Raw genomic sequence first — 20,572 nt, forward strand, 5'->3', positions numbered from 1 at the left:
CACCTTCAACCCCAAGGGGAGACAGGGAAAGATGCCAGGTCATGCTTTGCTTACAGAAGGTCCCCAGTACAACCAGTGGAGCCCTGGGTAGCCCACAGCCCACACAGATGAGCCTGGCATCCTGAGGGCTGTGACACCCCTGAGGTTACAGGGGCTCAGAAATCAGGTGAGCTCAGGTTTCACTGGTGTTTCCCTCACTTAGGGGTGTGCAACACCATTAACACCCCATGAGTTATCCCTCTGTGCATCACTGTTAAATCCACAGGGTGCTTGTCTTTGTGCCAGACAGAATTCTGCAAAATATTGTAAGTTCAACTGTAAATTCAACTTGTCTCCTGGTGTAATGCCATACATCATGACAGGAAATATTTCAGCCCAAACAAAAACCTGATACCAGAGAAACGACAAAGCAGCACTCTGAACTCTTACACCCTGGCAGCACATTCAGAAGGCAATCTCTGCTGGTTTGTGCAATTTTTAGTCCTATCTATTAACTATAGATCAGTTTTATGGTGCCCAACCCCTGTCAACCAGGCAAACACACACATATATGTGTGGTTGGAAAAAACTACAGTAAAATGGGTATTATTGTTAAAAATGAATAAAACTGGAGACCTGATACTTCCCTTGTGTATTGTCATGTTTTCAGTAGTACATTGTAGAAGTGATAATGTTCTCAGTAGGACAAATGCAAATTGATTCTCAGCTTGCTGACATTTATGACAGGTAGGGCAGCTTGCACTTTTCTAATTATCCTCAGATGTCTCCCTCTTATTGTAATACACTTTCTAGAAATGTGAGCTGACATTCATCCCTCATGCTGGTCACTTGCTGAGGAATCTTGCAATAAATAGCAGCTACAGGACAAGAAGAATGGTTCCATTACTGCCTCAGCAGGAGTGAGCAGGAGGGTGACTCAGAAAGAGTGTCCAGCACTGCCATGCAACCCTTCTGGGTGGGATTTGTTTGTGGAAGAGGAGAGAGACCTGCCTGGGGGATGAGAGGTCCTCACTGCTGTAGTGGCACCAAAAACCTTGCAAAGGTGTGGCTGTGGGCCCTGCAGTCTGTCTGTTGGGGGGACTCAATTTGCAGTAATGAGGATGTGAAAACAAAGGCACTGCAGGGAATTGTGCCATCTACACTGAGATGACACTTGCTCCAGAATGATTCCCTGTGTTTTGTGGGATTTTCCAGAGTATTTCAAGCACCCAACATCCCAGTGTTGTGCACTGCTGGGAGTCTGGCTCACCTGGAATTGCTTGGACTGCTCTGGAAACCTGTGCATCTCCAGTCCCCTGGGGGCTGCCTGAAGAGGCAGATCCCTGCCTTGGATCCCCACCCAGTGCCAACAAAACCAACTGCAACACTCTGACATTTTTATCCAGGTAACAGTCTTGTATGAAACAAACAGATCCTTACTGTCTTCTTAGTACTTTGTGTCGTGTTTTTTGGTGATTTTTGTGAAAAACACTTTACTTTGTTGTGAAAATTTTAAAAACTTAATAAAGGACAGTAGGAGACAGAAACAAAGGGTTAAAACCAGTTGGGTGTTGTGTATTTAGTTAAGAGTACACTTGTTATTTTGGAAATACTTTTTATATAATATTTTATTACATCAGTTTGTTATATATTTATAAACAATTATGTATAGTAAACTTTTTTCCTGCATTTAGTTTACATATTCTAAGGACTGTTTAATACGGCTCTTTTTTGGTTTTATTTTCTTAGAGCATTCTTTGGTTGTGGTTTTAGTTTATTTTTTATCACTTCTAGTTTTTGGGTCTTGGTCTACACTGCTTTTAGACAGTGAGTGTTGATAGTTGGTATATCTGTAGGAGGTGTTTTCTTTATATGTTTATTGGATGTTATTTCATTTAAGTAGGTATTTTAATATAAGTACACTTGTATCAGCTATTTTACTAAGTTTAATTAACAATAGAAATAAAAACTATATTTTTATAATAAAGTTATTTTAACATTACACTACATAAATAAAGTTACATTAACATTTCATAGAATATTTTAATATTTGCAAAAAGCCAATATTGTAATACATATTGTATATTATTATAACATGTATCTATAACAATTTTAAATTGTACTGTCTGTGTATTTTAAACCCATGGTACAAACTCTAAAGGAAGCAAAACTTGCAGTTAAGAACCTGGAATGGAGATGTGTGGAGGGTCGTGTTAATTCAGGGTACATTTTCATTGCTTGTTGTTCAGCACTCTCAAGTGGCCCTGTATTTTAAAAATATCCCTAAGAACTGGCAAAAAGGTAATTGAAAAGTACATTTTAGGCAATTTAGATTGTTCTCAATAAGACTGGTGAATGCCATAAAAGTATTCACAAGCATTTCTCATTTTTAGCTTCCCCCATTCCTACCCCTTTCTTCACCATCCAGGAGTTTCCATGCTTTTCCTTCTTATTTTTTACACAAGCTCAAAATGCCATCTCTTTAGGCCTTATCATTGTCCTTCATTAAAAATCTTCAAAAATACGTATTTTGATCACACACACTTTGGGTGGCGAACACATTTCAAAGGATGACATACAGAAAAAGAAATGTGCAAACTTGTTCTGATTTTTTGAGAATCTCACTGACCCATCAGCCATATGAAGATACCTCAGGGTGTTATTATCTCTCAAACTTGCCCTTTCTCAGGAGTGGGCACATTCCCTTTCGATACCAGTTTAATTTCTGCATGGGACACGTGCTTTCCTCTAATGTAAAGTCCTCACAGGTGTCTTTGTAAGGTACACAAAAGCCTCTGAAAATAGCAGTCCATGTGGACACCAGCTGTGGCACAATTCTAACTCACATCAGACATGATTTATTACTCAACAGAACAATTTCTTTTGATTCTATTTTATGGGCATCAGAAGTATTTTCACTCAGCATACCTCCTTCATGCACAGGGGCTGTTAACAGGCACTCAGCCTGGCTCTCAATTCCAAAACACATGATAAAAGTAAGTCATACATGGAGTTAATTCACCATACAAAATACTAGTTCCATCATTCTGAGGATTGAAAATGTGTGACAGAAAACGTGGTAAGAACTTTGTAATGATCCCTAACATCCAAAAGCCAGGAATTACAAAATTAAAGACAGAAAATTAAACAGATTTTGGAGTAATGTATGTAAATATCACTGTATCATAAATAGCTCAACTCTACTCTGTTATTACACAGATAAATGAATCTATGAGGTAAAATCCTTGATTTCCTGGTTAGATTTCTTTTGCCCTAATTGGAGACAGATTTCAAACCCTTGTGTCTTATTGATAAATGTGTGGCCAACTTTTGCAGACAAAGTATATGGCTGCTTAAAGGTTGAGGAAATAATAAGGAAAGAGATATTTCCTATGTTTCTCTTGTGAGAGCTTACTATAAGGACAATGCCTTGTGGCATTTAGTGAGGCTTTAAAAATGCTTGTTACTGTTGTGACTTATTTGAATGATGCAAATCTTCAGCTACATCTTTGCTGAGTATTGTTGACAGCACTGTAATAATCTCCTTTAGTTTCAAAAGCAGAGGAGTGACCATTCCCAGACCTGCAGGCCATCAGCAGTTCTGGCAGAGTGAACACCTGCTCTGTTTTTATAGAGCTCTGAGCCACCACGAGCCTCTGCAAACAAAACTGGCAAATTCTTTTCTTAGAATTGAACAATAAAAATCCAACATAAAACTAGTTAGCTCCACCCTCCAGAAGATAAGTTAACTGCAACAGATAAACGTTTAACATCATTCAGTCTGGTATCAGTAGAATATTTGACAATTCCCAGAGAGTGTTATGGAATATTACCTTCAATTTTCTCCTGTATTTGCCAGAATCAGGAGTAAGAACCATAGCACTTAGAAAAGGAAGCTAATTTGTATTCCCTGTCACAGACTTATTGCTGTTTATTTGATGCCAACACTTTGCAAGAGACAAGAGAAGTGAGGTTAATTCAGTGCTCTGAAGAAAAATAATGTTATAATTTTCATCTATTAAACAAACAAAAAAAAATCTACAATTTATGCTTCCTTTTTCATTTGTTCACTACTAAAGTGAATGAGTATATTTGATCTTACTTACTATTCAAGTAAACAAGCCTCTTTTCTTTGTATTTCTCCAGACACCTCAACAAAAAATGACTTAAAGCAGGAGGAAGTTAGGAACATTACAGAATCTGCTGCAGACAGATCCCAGCTTCCATTGTCTGTGTTCCAGCCCTCTGGGAACCAGGTAACAGGACTCCTGCAGGAATCACCCAGAATTAATGTGCTTCTCTTCAGATGTCTGTCTGCAAAAATTAGGATTATTTCCTAGAATGTGGAAGGGAAAAAAGAAAATATGAGTATTTGTCTAGTATTTCTAAGTTTTAAGCATGTTTCAAATAACTGGTATTTCTCATTAATAGTGCATTCATTTTTGCACAATGGAACTGTTTAACTTGGGTTAAACAAACCTTCAAGGACTTTTCTGTTGATATTTTTTCTTTAAAATTATGTCCTTTAAAAAAAGTTGTGAGTGAGGGCTGTGCTCCAGAATTCATGGGTATAACCAGTGAATTTTTAGGCAGAAGAAATGTAGGAAAGACAGGTTTTTCTGTGGAATAGCTTTAGGATTGTGGCCAGAATGAACTTCTCTGGCCAAGTGCAAACTGGGAGGGGCTAGATGCTGAGTAAAGCAACTCTGTTTAATTCCTCCTGTGCCCAAGGAAATGGACCTTTGTGTTTTCTTTGGAAAAGAAAAGGGCCACATCAAAGTAATTCCCCACTTCGTTCTCCATTTCTCCTAATGGAAAACAACTGACAAGATTCCGATACAGACCCGATCAAACCCAAAAGCTGTATTCTTGATGTTTAATTCCACAGGAAGAGGTGTTCTGGGGATGTAAGGTGGATGGGGTACCTAAGTTTGCAAGGAATGAGATTTAAGATATTCAGGGAAATGGTTTTGTTAAAGATGCTCTGTGTCCTTACTCTGAAAGCCTTTAAATACCTGTTTAAAGCTAACCAGATGTGCAGGTCTCACAGGAGAGTCCTCCTGCTGCTCTCTTGCTCTCTGTTCTGTCCCCATCACTTGTCCCCAGTCTGCCCTGGAGCCAAGCAGAGGCAGGAAGGCATCAAGCATCATTCCATGTGGAGCAGCACGTAGGAGTTCTCATGGACCAAACTGTGCTTGGTGCAGATAGAAACCCCAGCAAATTCCAGCTATGAATTGTAGGAAATCTAGATTGCGTCTATGAGAGATAAAAGTTCTCAGAAGATTAAAAGTTGGCCCAATTCGGGATAATTCTTAGTAGGACAAGAAAAATTTGTGTCTGTGACAGCAAGGTGCCAGCCATGCCCTGTTCCCAGACTTGCTGAAAAAGCTGTAAGGATCCAGTCCATGAAGACAAACTGTTCTTTTCTTCCATAGCCACATTTTTGGCCACAACTGAAAAAAGTTAGTTGAAACTGCAAAAGAAATCTCTGGAATGTGAACTGGGCCAAATGGCATTCAAACTGAGTGGCCTGGATTTGGCAATGTAAGAAGTTGAAAAATAAAGATTTGTACTGGGATGTGCCATTGCCAGAGAATGTTCATTATGTGTCTGTGCATGTACAGACCCCCACACATCTGTATTGTATACAGATGTGCTACAGTGCTACTGCATCACTGAAAATTTCTTAAACAGAAATATCCCCAAATAATTATCTGTACTGACAGAAAGATTGTAAGAAGACAAGAGTTGGACATTTCAAGGATGTTAAAATTGTAGCAAAAAATTTTCAGAGTGGCTGTGAAGTATAATGGGTAGCTGCTATTTACAAATATGATGATTACATACTGTTACCATGGAAACTTGAGATGGAAAATAAAAAGTGACTTTAGCTTCATCTTGAAACTGCCCTGATTGGGAGGAGAACAATAGCTGACATTCCTCCAGCAGGAGGCTAATCACCCCTCTTGAAGAATGTACAGCATGTTTTTCTGTATTTTTAGCTACTATACAAAGTTTTAAACCTGCAGCCAACAGAAGATAAGGCTCCGATAAGAGACACATTTGTTATTAGACTCACAGCACAGTGTGATTTATTCTTTTTCCTACTCTATTTACTGAAACTCTTGCTGTTCAACATTTTCTCTTCTAAGACTTCTTCAAGTGATTTTGGGTCCCGTCTAAGTCCATGGCCTGGTAATTCTCCCTAAGTACATTTTCTCATTATCTGTTTCTGCTCTGACAAGGTAATGAGTGAAGCATGCTCTAAGGATGTGACTCATTTCCATCAAAATGAGCTTCCTGAGAACCACGAAAGAGGCAGGGAGATGACAACTGGCCCTGGACATTTTTAGGACAATTCTAAATGTGAATCAATTGCTGGCTAATAAAATAATATATATAACAATAACTGAACAGGTTATTCCTAAATAAAATTTGTACCCCGTGAGATGGCAGCGAGCGCTAAGGCTGGAAGTCAGAAGACTGCACAGATGGTACCATCTGCCTTTCTCTTGGGAATCATCCTGGTGCTGAAAAAGCCCTTCTGAGCTAGATGCTCAGAGCCAGGGAAGTGTTTGCTGACAGACACTCCTGCTGCACCTGGCAGTGCTGTGTGGATGTGAGTGTAGCCAGGTGTCTGCACACACTGGGGCTGGGATGTTCAGTGTGCCACACATGGAAATCAGCCACTGCCAGGTCTGGTTACCAGAGGCTGGAAGTGCCATTAAAAATGGGATTCAAAGAAGGGCAGCAGACCAAGACCTGCAGGTCTTGAAGCTTTAGGATGAGTTTTTAAGTTCCTCTGATATTACCTTTTCTTTTTTATACACTAAGTTTGTTCCTTTTATTATCTACACCAGCTTACAGGCCAGTTCAGCATCATTAGATTTACATCACTTTGCAAGTCTTGCCTATTTAATTGTAAGTGTTGTTCTTGCTACAAAGAAACAACATTTGCAGAGCTGTTGAACTTGTATTTTTCTTCTTTTGGGGAATGAACTGTTTTCCAAAAGCTGTGCTATTTGACAACTGAACTCCTTTGGCTTTTTCACTTTTCACAGTGTTTTTAGAGTTCTTCCAAAATATTAAAATTAACAACAGTGAGACACTTTCAGATGGCAATGATTGTACACTTCTGCTCTGATGGGTACCTGTCTCACTCCAATACACATTTGAAGCACTTTGAAGCAGAAACATCCACTAAGATTAATAAACTCAGCTTGTGAGTTTCTAGTCCAAGTGCTTATAATGGGAGAGATGGAAGTCTTGAGTAGTTACTGTAGAAAAGCAAATTACAATTATCTGCCAGACATTTCCATGACATTTTCAAGAGAAAGTGAACATTCAGTGTTCTTTGCACCTCCTCTGTGCAGTGATTTCCATTTGCTGATCAATATACTCCACTTGGAAAGTTCAGGCAATCCACTTAAGTGCTGACACTTCCATGACAGTAATAAGGCCCTACAGAGAACTGTTTTCTTCCAAAACTCCTGCCAGAACCTTATTAGAATTAGGAGAACATGATTGACACTAAAATGACTAAACAGCTCTTCCTTGTGTTCCATCTCTCTCAACCTTGTACCTAAAAGTTTCTTTGGTCCCCAGTGCTGCCAGGCCTGGTGGCATGCAGGGACAAGTCTCTGTTCCTGTAATACCATTCCCAGCAGCAGGGAGCAGGTAATGGTTGGGCATTGCCCCAGGGCAGAGATCTAAGCAAGCACAGGGAAACTGAACCTGCCTTGGACAATATTGAATATATTTCCCTTCTCAGTGCAAAGCCTGAGCCACCAAATTAGTGACCTTCCTCTCATTTTTAATTACTAATCTCATGTTACTCAATCTAAATGGACCCTTTATCAGATGAGCATATTCCCCACACCACATTCTGCATCGCTGTTTTCTTACTGTTGAGCAATATCCAGGAAAGTACTAGATATTGTAACTCCATTCAGTAGGGATATTTTTCATTATTTATTAAGGTCCAGAAAACAATTTTTTATTATGAAGTTAGGCTACTCGTAATGAAATAGCTCGTGTTTCCTAGCCCTCTACTACAGAAAAATGCAGTTCTCAGTTGATGTCTTTGTTTACCATGTGCTATTTTGCATTGTTTAGTGAATAAGCAGAGAGGGACACTTCACTGAGACTGATCCATAAGACATTTTACATAAAAATACTGTGCTGCTTGTCTTGATATAAGCAATATTTTCAACTGCATTCTTTGATACTTGATGTTAAACTATCACACAGAACAAAGACTATTTCAAGTCTTCATGGTGCCTTGGATTTTACACTCCAGTTTCTGAACTTGCTAACAGATATGTTAAACATCTCAAGCAGAAACTCTTCCTACAGCTATGGAGCCAAGTAGTGCCTAGAGTACAATCATGGTACCAAGTAAAATATGTCACATTTCAAGATAAAAACAGAACATTCCTGCTTTTCCAGAGGCTTCATGTGAATAACTAATGTGTAAGTCTGCAATTACAACAAGAAAGCTTCTGTGTCAACCAAGGGTTTTTATGCCTTTTCAAACCTCTGGAGTATGTAATGCTGATATCAGCCTTTCCCTTTCCCTTTCCCTTTCCCTTTCCCTTTCCCTTTCCCTTTCCCTTTCCCTTTCCCTTTCCCTTTCCCTTTCCCTTTCCCTTTCCCTTTCCCTTTCCCTTTCCCTTTCCCTTTCCCTTTCCCTTTCCCTCCTCATGCTGCTGGTTTCAGCACACTTCTGGAGGAAGTTGTAATTCTTCACACTTGTGTGCAAATGCTGGGTGCTCTCATCAAGTTTAACACTGTCTGTTTGTAAGTGCTGCTTTCTGTGGGGGCCTTGACCTTGAATTCTTTCTGATTTTCTGATATTCATGGTTTTTTTTCTGGGATATCCAAACTTTGTAAATTGGTCTTGGCATGAAAGTAGTACCTGACTTCCATAAATTGAATTCTGGACTAGGTGACTCTTTGGTGGCAGTATCAGAATTGCTTTGCTGGTGGGCTAATGGTACGTGTTCAACCCTGCCTGTCTCTAATAAAATTTTATTTTTCAGCATAGGTAGTTTACAGCATTTAACAGCTGCTCCCTTCCTAGAAAATCAGCTTTCTAAAATGTTAAGGTTGGACGCTGAATTTTAGATGAACATATTTCACTTGCTTTTCCTGCTATCAGTCTAAGAAGGTATCTAGGCACAAAAAAATATTACAAATATTAACTTCATCATACAACAGTAAGAATTAAATTTCTTTTGATAGACAGAAAAATAATCAAATAAAGACAATACTTGACAATGACTTACAAATATCACTAAACTTCTGTTAACAATTTTCTAAGAAATTGAAGGCAGTCAGTCCAATGAAAATGGATACAATAAGCTATTCACAGCTCTCTATTGCCTTGCCCTTCAGAGCCTTGCATTTGGGCACAGGGACAATGTTTGGAGTGGAATCTGTGTTACTTGATGTTTCTTAATGACTATATAAAGCTCTTCTAAACAGGACTATGTCTGGTATTCTTTCTAACATCGTTCTTCCCTCATGCAACCCATACCTGAGATGGGACATGGGACAAATCTCTGAAACATCTCTGAGAAACTTCAATTTTGTTTGAAAAGGAAAAAAGTAAAATAAACAGAACAAATTAATAACTCTGAGTATCATGAGCTCCCTCCTTGCATTTCTGCAATATCCAGAAAATACCAGATACACCCTTTCTAAACAAGCTCTGGGTTTGTGACCTTGTGGTGCAAGTCTGATCAGTTCCATGGAATTTCCCCTGCACTTTCCTCCCAGTTCAGCTGGCTGACCTCAGCGTCACAGGGTTTTTTCTCTGCCAGTGCAAAAGCTTTCCATGGCAAAGATTAAGAACAAAACAAACCCTTCAAAAGTGAGATCCCCATGACAGACACAGTGGCTGCAGCCCCTTGGTTGGTGCTTCAATCCAGCCCCTGTTCTTCAGGCAGCAGCTGCAATGCTGTGCCCACATCTGCAGCTCTGAGAGGCAGCTCCAGGCCATGGCAGGGACAAACTGATGCAGCCACTGAGGGCTGCAGGGTGAAAAGAGAATACAAATACCCTGATGCTACAGGTATCTTGCAGGACTTTAGTAAACCAGAGCCTGAAGAAGTTACATGTTTTAAAGTGAACCAAAATACAAGGCTAAATAGTCAATTATCCCCCTAAACTATAACTTTAAAAGAAGCCCGCAGTAAATATGGACAAGCTACTGATAAGCACATACTGGTATGCTGTATATCCTCTGGGGTCTGTGTTTCCACAAGTTTTCTATTTATATAGGCAGTCAGGCACTTTTGAAGTCTTGCTGGCTCATAACAGCCACATCTCAGCACAGTGACAGCTCCAGCAGTGAGAGCCTTTCTCTGCACAAGCGAGTCGTGATGGGCTCTGTCAGACTGGATCTGCTCTTCCTGGGAAACTGAGTTTTTAAAGGAACCAGGAATGTCTTCTCAGCTGCAGCAAGTATCTTCCATATCCATGCTGTTTTCATAGCACTGCATGTGAGGAGTGCTGGAGGATGTAAATCAAAAGAGAATTCTCCTCAGCTGTCCCCATCCCCCTGAAAGCTCTGTTTATCCCCTGGTAAACTGAGTGCACTCAGTGTATGACGGACATGAGAATAATTAGGCTACTGTCTCCATCCCTGCAGTGTGTACCTCGCTCCGTGCCAGTCCTGTCAGCTGAGGCTGGCAGAGATGATTCCAGCAGTGATGTTGTTTCCTTTAGCTTGGTGGTATAAAGAGTGACACCAGGAACCAGATACTCCCTTCTTCCCTATCTGGCAGTCTTTTGATCCAAGAACAAATGGGAGTCCTATTACAACTTGGCATCATTTTTGCCTCCATTTTGTGTGAAACCAAAGAGCTCCCAGGAGGTCAATGAAGGTTTCTGATGAAAGCAAGTGCATGGAGGCCAACAGAAAAAATCCACTTGCAATTAATGGGGAGGTCTGTGCTGGATTTCTGGTACAGTTGCGTTAGTTATGGAGATGATGTGTTTTATTCCCACACAAACTTCATGAATGAAATACAAAGGAAAACTGTCAAGCTCCTAAGTAAATTGTTGGGAATGCTTTATATTTTCTCATAAGGAAAGGGCTTTGCTGTGGCTCCTCTAAGCAGCTCCTTCTGACATTATTGCCTCTTGCATGCAGAGCACAAGGGCTGGGGGTGAAAGCATTAATGCCACAGAGGTGAGAGCATTAATGCCATGCAGAGGGTCGACTGGTACAAACAGAAGGAGGAAGAAAAGCACTTGGCACTCAGCTGGGCAATGGCAGCAGCCAGCCCTCAGATGGAAGTCTGCAGGAATGATGATTACAATGCCAAATGCTAGGGAATTCAACTCAGCAAAAGGAAAGCACGTGAGACTCAAAGATGATTATGAACATTTAAAGGGTAATACAAGTATTAAAGCCTTCCAGTATTTTTAATGCACCTAGGCTTTTCCTGGGACAAGCATTATTTAGGTTATTGGACAGAGCTCTGTGCTACTGCAAAGCAATACAATATTAATGAGTATTATACATAGTTCTCAACTCTTCCCTCTTCCCCAAGGAATGAGCAGGCAGATCTTTAACCAAGCTTTGGAGAAATGACACAGTGGTGAGGGCTGGAGGCACAGTTCAGGTTGAAACCAAAGCTATCTTTGAGTCAGAGTGACTGAATGAACCCCCATGTTCAGCAATCATTTTGAACCACATTTTATAAACATTCCAGGATGTTTCTACTCAGTGGTAAACTCCTCACATACCTACATTAGGAGAAGGATCACTTTAGGGTTTCTGTTTATTCAATGGCACCCCTAAAAAGTGAAGTTGAAAACAAGACACTCCTAAAGCACTGAAGCTGAGATGGGTAGAAGCAATCTCTGGAAAGGCCTTTCTGTCTTCTAGAGGGAATCTAAAAAAAAGTACTCTGTCCCAATGCCTAAATGAAGTGTCTGAAGTTTGATGGGATGAATTTGTACCATATAAGTCTTTGAAAAGTGCCTTAACATAGCAGAAAAAATTCAAGTCCCACAGATTTTACATTTTTCTGGAGGTTTGTAACTTTTTTAGAGTCGAGTGACACTTGAACAAAGAATATTTTAAATATGCCCTTCATTCTTATGTCTCTAGCTGAAATAATTTCTTTGAAGACATGGGTGTTGCCTGAATGTTATGGTGGTTGGAAACCAGACAGTGCACCTTGAAATACAGACACAGCTGACAATAAAACCACAGTGAAACCACAATCCCTGAAATGACTCTATCTGCTTTTCTGACTTGAATGGTTTTGGAACACAGTTTTCTGCTTTGGAGCCAACTTATTAACCTGCTCAAAGTAAACAAACAGCACCTTATCTGGTGAGCTGGTGTCAGAGATGGGTTGCTTTAACCCTTTTTTGTACAGATCTGTTAAATAAGTGACTGGAGGAAGGGCAGCCTCTCTGTGTACACACACAGACATGCCCAAGCCTCTGTCCTTACTGTGACACAAACAACAGCAGAACTTTCCATTTCTGGTCGTTGTTAGATCATGGGTCAAGTCATGTAAAGAGCTTTCAGTGTGTGCTCAGAAGCCTTTTCTATACAGATGAGGTTTTCAGCAATTGATCCACACACTGTTAAAATCAGCTGCATATTGGCTCTGTGCCTGGAGCTTAATTGTTCCCATCACTGTTTTCTGGTGAATGCTTTCTGCAAGGTACATAGGAATTGTCAAGTGATTGTCTCCAAAGCTTTTGTATATACAAAGAACATATGATATGGAGACTATTATCCTCCTAGATTTACTAACTTCTGTAGAAACAGGCATTCTGTAGTATTTTTCACTACATTCTAATGCTGGTCTGACAATATTAACATAGGGGAAATACCTTCATGTGCTTCAAATAGAAATCTTCTCAATCTTCATTTTGCTTGCATTTTACAATTACCTGCAAACACTTCCAGACCTGACACATTAAGGAAGTAAGAGAGAACATTTCTGCTCTGATTCAAATCCAATCTTAGCAAAGTTTAGACTTCCAGACACCGTGCTGTCATGTTAGTGGTGAGGAAGAGAAGGGATGTTTATTAGCTCAGCCTCCATCCTTTGTGCCTTTCTAGAAAAGGCAAAGCTAGGTGCAGGCTGGAAGGGAATTGCCATGCAGTCAGATTTATGTATGGAACATTGCAGTTTGATATGCAATCTGTAGTCAGGCTCAGATGAGTGAATTCTCCTGATTGTTTCCTCAGATGCCCATCTCCTCCTAACTCTACAAGCTGAATGCTGGGGCTAAGTGTTGAATTCTCTGTTCTAACTCTTGCAGCCTATTGTAAATGCAGGCGAACCCAATGGGAAGAAATGCTGATGTCTGACTCAATTCAGAAGGCTGAATTATTTCTTTATTATAACTATGCTAAAATAAATCAATATACTATATAAAAGGAGGATACTAAAACTACATACTACTTTCTCTGACTCTGAACTTTAACACAACTCGTGACCCTCTCTGAGAGCCCAGCCCCAGGTGGGTTGGATTGGCCATCAGGCTCAAACAATCCTCACCAGAATCTAATCAAGCACTCACTCCAAGTAAACAATTGTCCAAACACATTCCACATGGGAAAAACAGGAGCAGAAATAGAAATTGTTTTCTCTTTCATTTCTCTCTGTACACCTCTATGAAAAATCCTGAGAGGGAGAGAAATGTGCTTGCCACAGCAGCCCACAGGTCTGGAAGGTCTTTGCTTCAATACCTGTGTATGTGCAAAATGTCCAGACCCAGAAGTGACAGAGTGGAAGTTCAAAAAGAACAAGAATAGATGAGAATGATCATTCAGAAGACATAAATACAAAGGGGTAGATGAAGAGAGACACTTGTGAGACACATTTCCATGCTGGCCCTTTCCTTGTCTGGCAGGAGATAATTTGCTCCTGGCCTGTCTTAGCAACAACTGGCACTATGCTGCAATGTGGTCAGAGGACCTCAGTAGGAGTACACAGCTTGGCAGAAATTATTCTTACTGAAGAATTCTGAGTACCTGGGTTTGGGTATGTGGAATGCACTGGCCCTCTTACAGGGCCCTGGTTCTGAAAAATAACTGTGAGATTTCCTATGGTCACTTGGAAAAAACCAAAATACCTCAGCAGATCTCAGCTGTAAAATATAATACCATCAGTCAAGCAGCCCTCCTGCTGCTTCATCAAAAGGCATGAGGCTTCTGGGAAAGGCAGGAATTGGAGTCTGTCCCTAGGAAAAGCAGAAATCAAACACAAGCATGTCCCACACGTGTCAATGTAACACAGCATGCTAATTCCCAAGAGGCAATGGACATTTATTTTCTACTTTGTGTCAGTGTTTTAATGTCTGACTACTGGAAGAGAAGGGAAAAAATATGGGGCCTAATGCAAAAGCCTCTGAGGACATGGTGATTTCTACTGATTCCAATGTTTGGCAGGTTGGGTTTAAGAGTTAAGAATTCAATATGCATTTGTAGACAAATAGAACCAGGACTTCAGAGTAAGAGGAGGGAATTGACTTTTAACTTACCAGTTCCAGCAAACTTCAATAACAAAATTAGGCAAAACAGATGCCTCCTCACCAACAGTTCTTCCAAAGTCCAAATCACAAGGAGCATGTAACTGAAGAGAAGATTAAAAAATAGTCCTGGACCAAAATACAGATTGGGATCTTCTCTGCTGGTGGCCATTGGCCTGTAGCAGTCTGATGAGGGAACACAAATATTTGACAGTTTGGCAAGGGGTGGTGTAAATCTGTTTCATCACAGTGGCACAGATTTTCCAGGTGACTGCATCTAATTCTTACTGCCCCTGTGCTTTAGTCCCTCAGTGAAAATGAAATGTAATTATTCTTTTGATCTCTTCTTTCCTTGCCACGTGTTTTGGCTATGACTGTAGATCTCCTTTGTGCATGTAGCACTCTTTAAATGCTAATGGAATAGTACAGGCAATGTAAAGTAAAGGTGAGAGTCAAAGCTTATGTAATTCAGAGAAAATGCTCCCACTGATGCTGGCTGGCAGGTCCAAACACAGTTATTAAAGGAAACAGAAATGTTTTGTGCTAGGTTTTTCTTCTCTTCCTCTTCAGAATGGCTGCAAAAAGACAGGAATTTGTCTGCAAGTTGCAAAGGATATAGCCCATCCCTGGTAATCCCATGCCTTTCAAAACTGCCAACGAATAAAAGCAAGATCCAAAACTCTGTTCCTGCCAAACAGACCACATCAGTGACAGTGAAATGCCTTTCTAGTGGTGTGACCTGCAGGGATGTCTGATAAGCATGTGGTCTTTCTCCTGCCAGTTTGTTTTTAATCAGATCTGAACAATGGAAGCTGACAATGAAATCCCAGAGTCTCACCCAGAAAGTTCCTCAGCTTTTGGCTGGCCTTTTTGTTTGTCTGTTGTTCTCAGTGTACTCTGCAGTCTGCTTCCAGAGAGCTACACTGGTCACCAGGAAGCTGCAGATGCCTCTTGTTTGAACATACCTCTCTGTGCTGTTTCCTCTGTAATAAGTGTCTGAAGACATCACTTCATTGCAGAATGAGGTGTCTGGAGTGCCCCACAAACTGCAGGCCAGGAGGAGGCAAAGCATGGTATCAGTTAGAGGTCAAGGAGGAGTTCCTCTACCTTTGCCACAGCCTTCTCATGCCCTTGGGTAAGTCTCTCACTCCTGCTGTGAGTATGCAAGAGCTAATCCTTCTCAAGCCTTAGCTCACAGATTTTTCTAAGAAAATACACTTTTCCTAAGGCATTTGAGTTCTTGAATTGCTCTGAAACCGTTTCTCTGTTCTGTCAACACATCTGTTGCTCACATCACCTTTAGCAAAATCCAGTTCTTAAGGTTAATGGCAGCTGTGAAGACAAGAGGCAGAGCCCTTCCAGCGTGTCTGCAGTCACCGTGTGCCTCTGATCCCTGCTCAAGCAGGGTCATCCCAGAGCATGTGGCATGGGATTGTGTCCAGAGGGGTCTGGATTATCCCCCGGGAGGGAGAATCTGCACCAGCTCTGGGCAATCTGTTCCAGTGAGCCAGCACTGCACAGGAAGAAAGTTCTTCCTCATGTTCAGGTGGAACATCCTGGGCATCCTTTTCTGCCCATTGCCTCTTGCCTATGGCTTGGCACCACTGAGAAGAGCCTGGTTCCATCTTCTTGGCACCCACCCTTTAAATGTTTATGCACAATAATGAGGTTCCCTCTCAGGGGTCTCTTCTCGAGGCTGAACAGGCCCAACTTCCTCAACCTTTCCATGTAGGAGAGATGCTCCAGCTGATGCCTTGTTGGGCTACCTAAAAACAGAGGCCAGACAAAATTAAGGGAACAAAAAGCAGTTCTATTTATTGAAGGACCTTCAGACAAAGCCCTGGAGGACAGGTCACACGTTTTCACACTTTTACAAATTTGGTCCATTTGCATAATTTGCACATTGGGGGTTAATCTTCCAACTACAGCTTCAAGTAATGAAGTCATTTACCCCAAGTTTGCTCACCCCACTCACTTTTGTTTCCATCTCTGGGGCCTGAGGCAGTGAGGTGTCCTTGACTGCCAGGCCTGGAGAGGAATTGCTGTGTCTGCCCAAAATGGGAAAGCAGCAGCTCACACTGTGTATGGAGTTTAGAGTTATACATTAAAGAACTGCAGGGTTACAAATACATGGAAAATATAAAAGATAAAATCCTAAGGCAGCACAATGCCCAGATTATTAGCACGTGCTACAGTCTGTGGTGCTGAGGTCTGGGCACTGGGCAGGTTCAGCTGGAGCAGAACATTTGTGCAGCCTGCAAACACATTGTCCATTCCATGTGCATTATACACATGCTGTGCTTGGCAGTTCTGTGTTATGTTTTGCTACATGGATACATTATATTTTGCAGATTTGAGCAGAACAAAACCCAAAGCGATTTAAAAATCCCACCCTTCACTTCAGCTCCTCATGTGTAAGACAATAGTCCTGCTAGGAGACCTGTCTGGAGTTCTCAGGAGGGAAAGCTGTGCTCTGCATCCTATCCAGGACCTCCACAGGAACCCCTTCAGCTGGGGACACGCCTCTCATGTGACAGCACTACACAAACTTATCACACTGGGTCATTTTTTGAGGGTAAAATCTGCCAAGGAATTTTGATCATGGGTGCAGGTGAATTACCCATAGAAATAGCAGGAACCATAGCCAAGAGTCTTTTCCACTGGAGGCATGCAAGTGTGTTAAGGCAGTCTGCAGAAAGATGTTTCCAAGTTTATGATTCACGTTTCTGCTCAGGACTATTACACACATGGCTAAAACAATAAAACCTTCTGGAAAAAACAGAAATATGTTCTTTTCCATCTCTCTTTCATCAGGGAAGCTTTATAAGCTATGTACAAACTATTGCAACCTGGCTTCGTTTCCCAAACAGTTAATCAAGCTTGCCTTATTTCTGGACCTATCTTCTGCTCTGCTATTCTCACCTAATGCCTAACTGCTTTCAAGTTCCCCATAACCTTCATATTTAAGCTTTAAAACATTAATAAATAATAACCACAAACCCTTCTGGAGTACTAGTTCTTTGAATTCCTTATTCAGATGATCTCCAGCAGCAGCTCTCCTGATCTTTCTGTTGCAAGCAGGGATCTTTGGTTGAATAATAGTTTTCTTAGTTTTAGTACTTTTCATTTCATTACCTTGTAAGCAATGCTGATTCTGAAAAAAAAATAGCCTGATTGAGCATGTATTAGTTGCAGTAATATTAATAGCATTAATTATAACACTTAATAATGCTGGCATGTATTTTGTTTGAAATGCTTTTTTCTTAATGCAAATGTATATTCTGCTTGGTTTAGAGTCTAATTATATTTTATGAGTCAAAGTATGAAATTTGAAATTCAAATTTCAGCTGAAGACCCTCAAATGACTGTGAAAATTCAAATGCTTATGTTGGTGGCAATCAAAATTTAGCATGTATTGAAGAGATGTATTATGTCAGCTGCATTATGACAAAGAATTAGAAGTCACATATGGCTCAATTTTTCCAAATCCATTTTCCCAAATAGCAATTTCTTAGGTGTTTAGAAATTTAGTTTGCCAATTCAAATTTTAACTGGTATGTTGTAACTACAAGGGGAAGTTGAGCTTCAGCCTTGGTTGCTTTGATTCAGGACAAGAATGGGAGTAAAAACCTCAGGGTTTGGTAAGTCTTTAACATTCCAAACATTTTAAAAAAATTATTAGTGAGGGATGAATCTTACATCATGCTTTGAAAGTTACCAGACTGACAGTGCAATTATGAACAGGCTGAACATTTGAACAAAAGCTTTCACTTTCACACTTCACTGGCAAATGGCTTGAAGAGAAATCCCCAGTTGCAATAGTATTCACCTAAATATTCTAGTTCTTTTGCTCAGGGTATTAATACTCAGGCCTTCAGCTCTGCAGCACAGCTAATTAGAAACTCGCTGATCAAAGTTTCCTCAGCTAAAGAGGAGCCTAACATGTTTAATTCAAAAGATCTCAGAATGATAAGCCTAAGAGATGTTTGCATATGCTTCCAGCATATGCTTGGATTGCTGGCAGAATGAAGATCTAATCTTTCCTGGATCTGTGCCTCTGTCCTGCTCCCTCAGATGGGATTTGTGTGGCACTCACTTCCTGGATGAATTATCCAGGGCAGGTTTATGTGGCTGGGTTCACAGCCCTGCCTGACCTTCCAGGGTGGGTACAGGACAGGACACAGTCCCAGACAGCTCCAAAGCAAAGTCTTGATGCTCTGCACCCACGGAGATAATTCATCCAGGAAACACCTGACAGTTTAAAATGGTTTTAAACCTAATAAGAAAATGAAAGTTTTATATCAACAGAGACAGCCAATCCTTTGGACACGTGCCCAAAAGGCAGCTGTCCCCTTGTCACTGTTCACCCAGGGCAGGATCTGCTGGATTCCCAAATCCTCCAGAGAAGTATTTTTGATTCCAGAAGAAAACTGCTCCCTCCCCCGGTGTAAAGGTTGGCTTGCCTTCCACCACCAAACTAATACCTCTGTTTCTGAAAATACTTTTTCAGCAATGAAGGGTGACAGGTTTAGCCTTAGAGAAAGGACTCCTACATAAGTAGAATTTGACCTACACAAATCTCGTTTACTGGTATTTTCTGAAATCTGTCCTGTTCACAGATGATCTCTTTTTATCTCCCCTGTTCTACCTACACTACTTTTCTGGTCCTTCAGAGAGGCATGAAAGTAAAAGCTACACTACAGTGTAGCTTTCTATGTAATTTCTAGTTAGAACTGCTGTTGTGCTGAAGAAGAGACAATAGATGGGTAGGAGAAAGTTGAGGAGCTTGTTGACAGATTAAGTCAAATTGTAACTATGATGAATATTATTTCTGTATTACCTAGGCTTAAAGAGTTTGAAGCAAACAAATTAATGATTTTTTTTTTCTTTTTACTTGTTATAATAGTGGTATTCCCTCCTAGGCTGCCAGAATGAGCCTGGGGAAAGTTCTAATAGGAAATTCCATCAATCAGGGGAAATATTACATCTCCATAAGAGGTTATTCTCATTTTCTACAGTAGCCATCTCATACATTTTGCGTTAGAAATGGAAACACAATTTGAATGACGGAGATAATGAGGCGGTGAGACGGTGCCCCCGCCGGTGCCGGCTGAGCGGCGTGCGGGCTGCACCGACCCCGGCTTGTTATGAACAAAACAGCCTGGCTGGGACACTTGGCTTGGGTAAGTACTGACATTGAAATGTTAATTAGCTAATTGGTCCTGGGAATCACCTACCTCCCCCCACCCTCACTACCATTCTAGGACTGGGATGCAAAATGAAAAACACCCCTAAATGGAAAAGATGGGTACAGTGTAGGGGGCTGGATGGGTGTGCTCGTTGGGGAAAAGGGAACCCCATCCCTAGTCTGTGTTTGACCTGTCACCATAACCTACAGAGGACCAGACTGGACTGGGCTGTGGGAAGCAGGAGCAAAGGACACACACACTTCCTGGTGTTACCAGGGGGGAATGGGAGAGAACGGTCTGCTTGGACTTCAGATACAGACTGCACACCTCTGCACCTCCAGCTCCCAGTGTGCCACGAAAACTCCAGGGACAGACTCTGCACGCCTGCTCACCCTTCGACTACCGGAGAAGCTACAACAGTGGGGGCGAGCTCCTTGTCGAGCCCCCTGCCAAGCTGACTTTTTAATAAAGAGCTGACTATTAATAAAGGCATAGACCCTGTTCATTTCAGGCTGAGCGGGCAGCGCTGACCCCGGCGGAGCGCAGGGCGCTCATGCAGGCATGGCCCGGGCGCGGCTGTTTATGTAACAGGTCACACACCAGCGGCCTTTCCTGCCTCCCGTACTTGCGGGACTGCCTGAACAAAGCGCCTGCTACTCTCTGTTGCGGTTCCACGGCGTGAGATCAGAAGCTGCGGAAGAAAAGAAAAAGGCTGATCGCTGAGTGCCGTGCGGCCGCCCCAGAGCCCGCCGTGCCCGGGAAGGAGGGGATGTATTAGCGCTCCGGAAGGCATTAGCGGAGCGGGCTCGGCGCGGCGGCGCTCCCTGCCCAGCGGCCGGGCCGTGCCGCTCCCGCGGGCCTGACGTCAGGACGGGGCCGGGCCGGCCGCGGGC

This window comes from Taeniopygia guttata, chromosome 9 (genome assembly GCF_048771995.1).
Source record: "Taeniopygia guttata chromosome 9, bTaeGut7.mat, whole genome shotgun sequence".
Taxonomy (NCBI): domain Eukaryota; kingdom Metazoa; phylum Chordata; class Aves; order Passeriformes; family Estrildidae; genus Taeniopygia; species Taeniopygia guttata.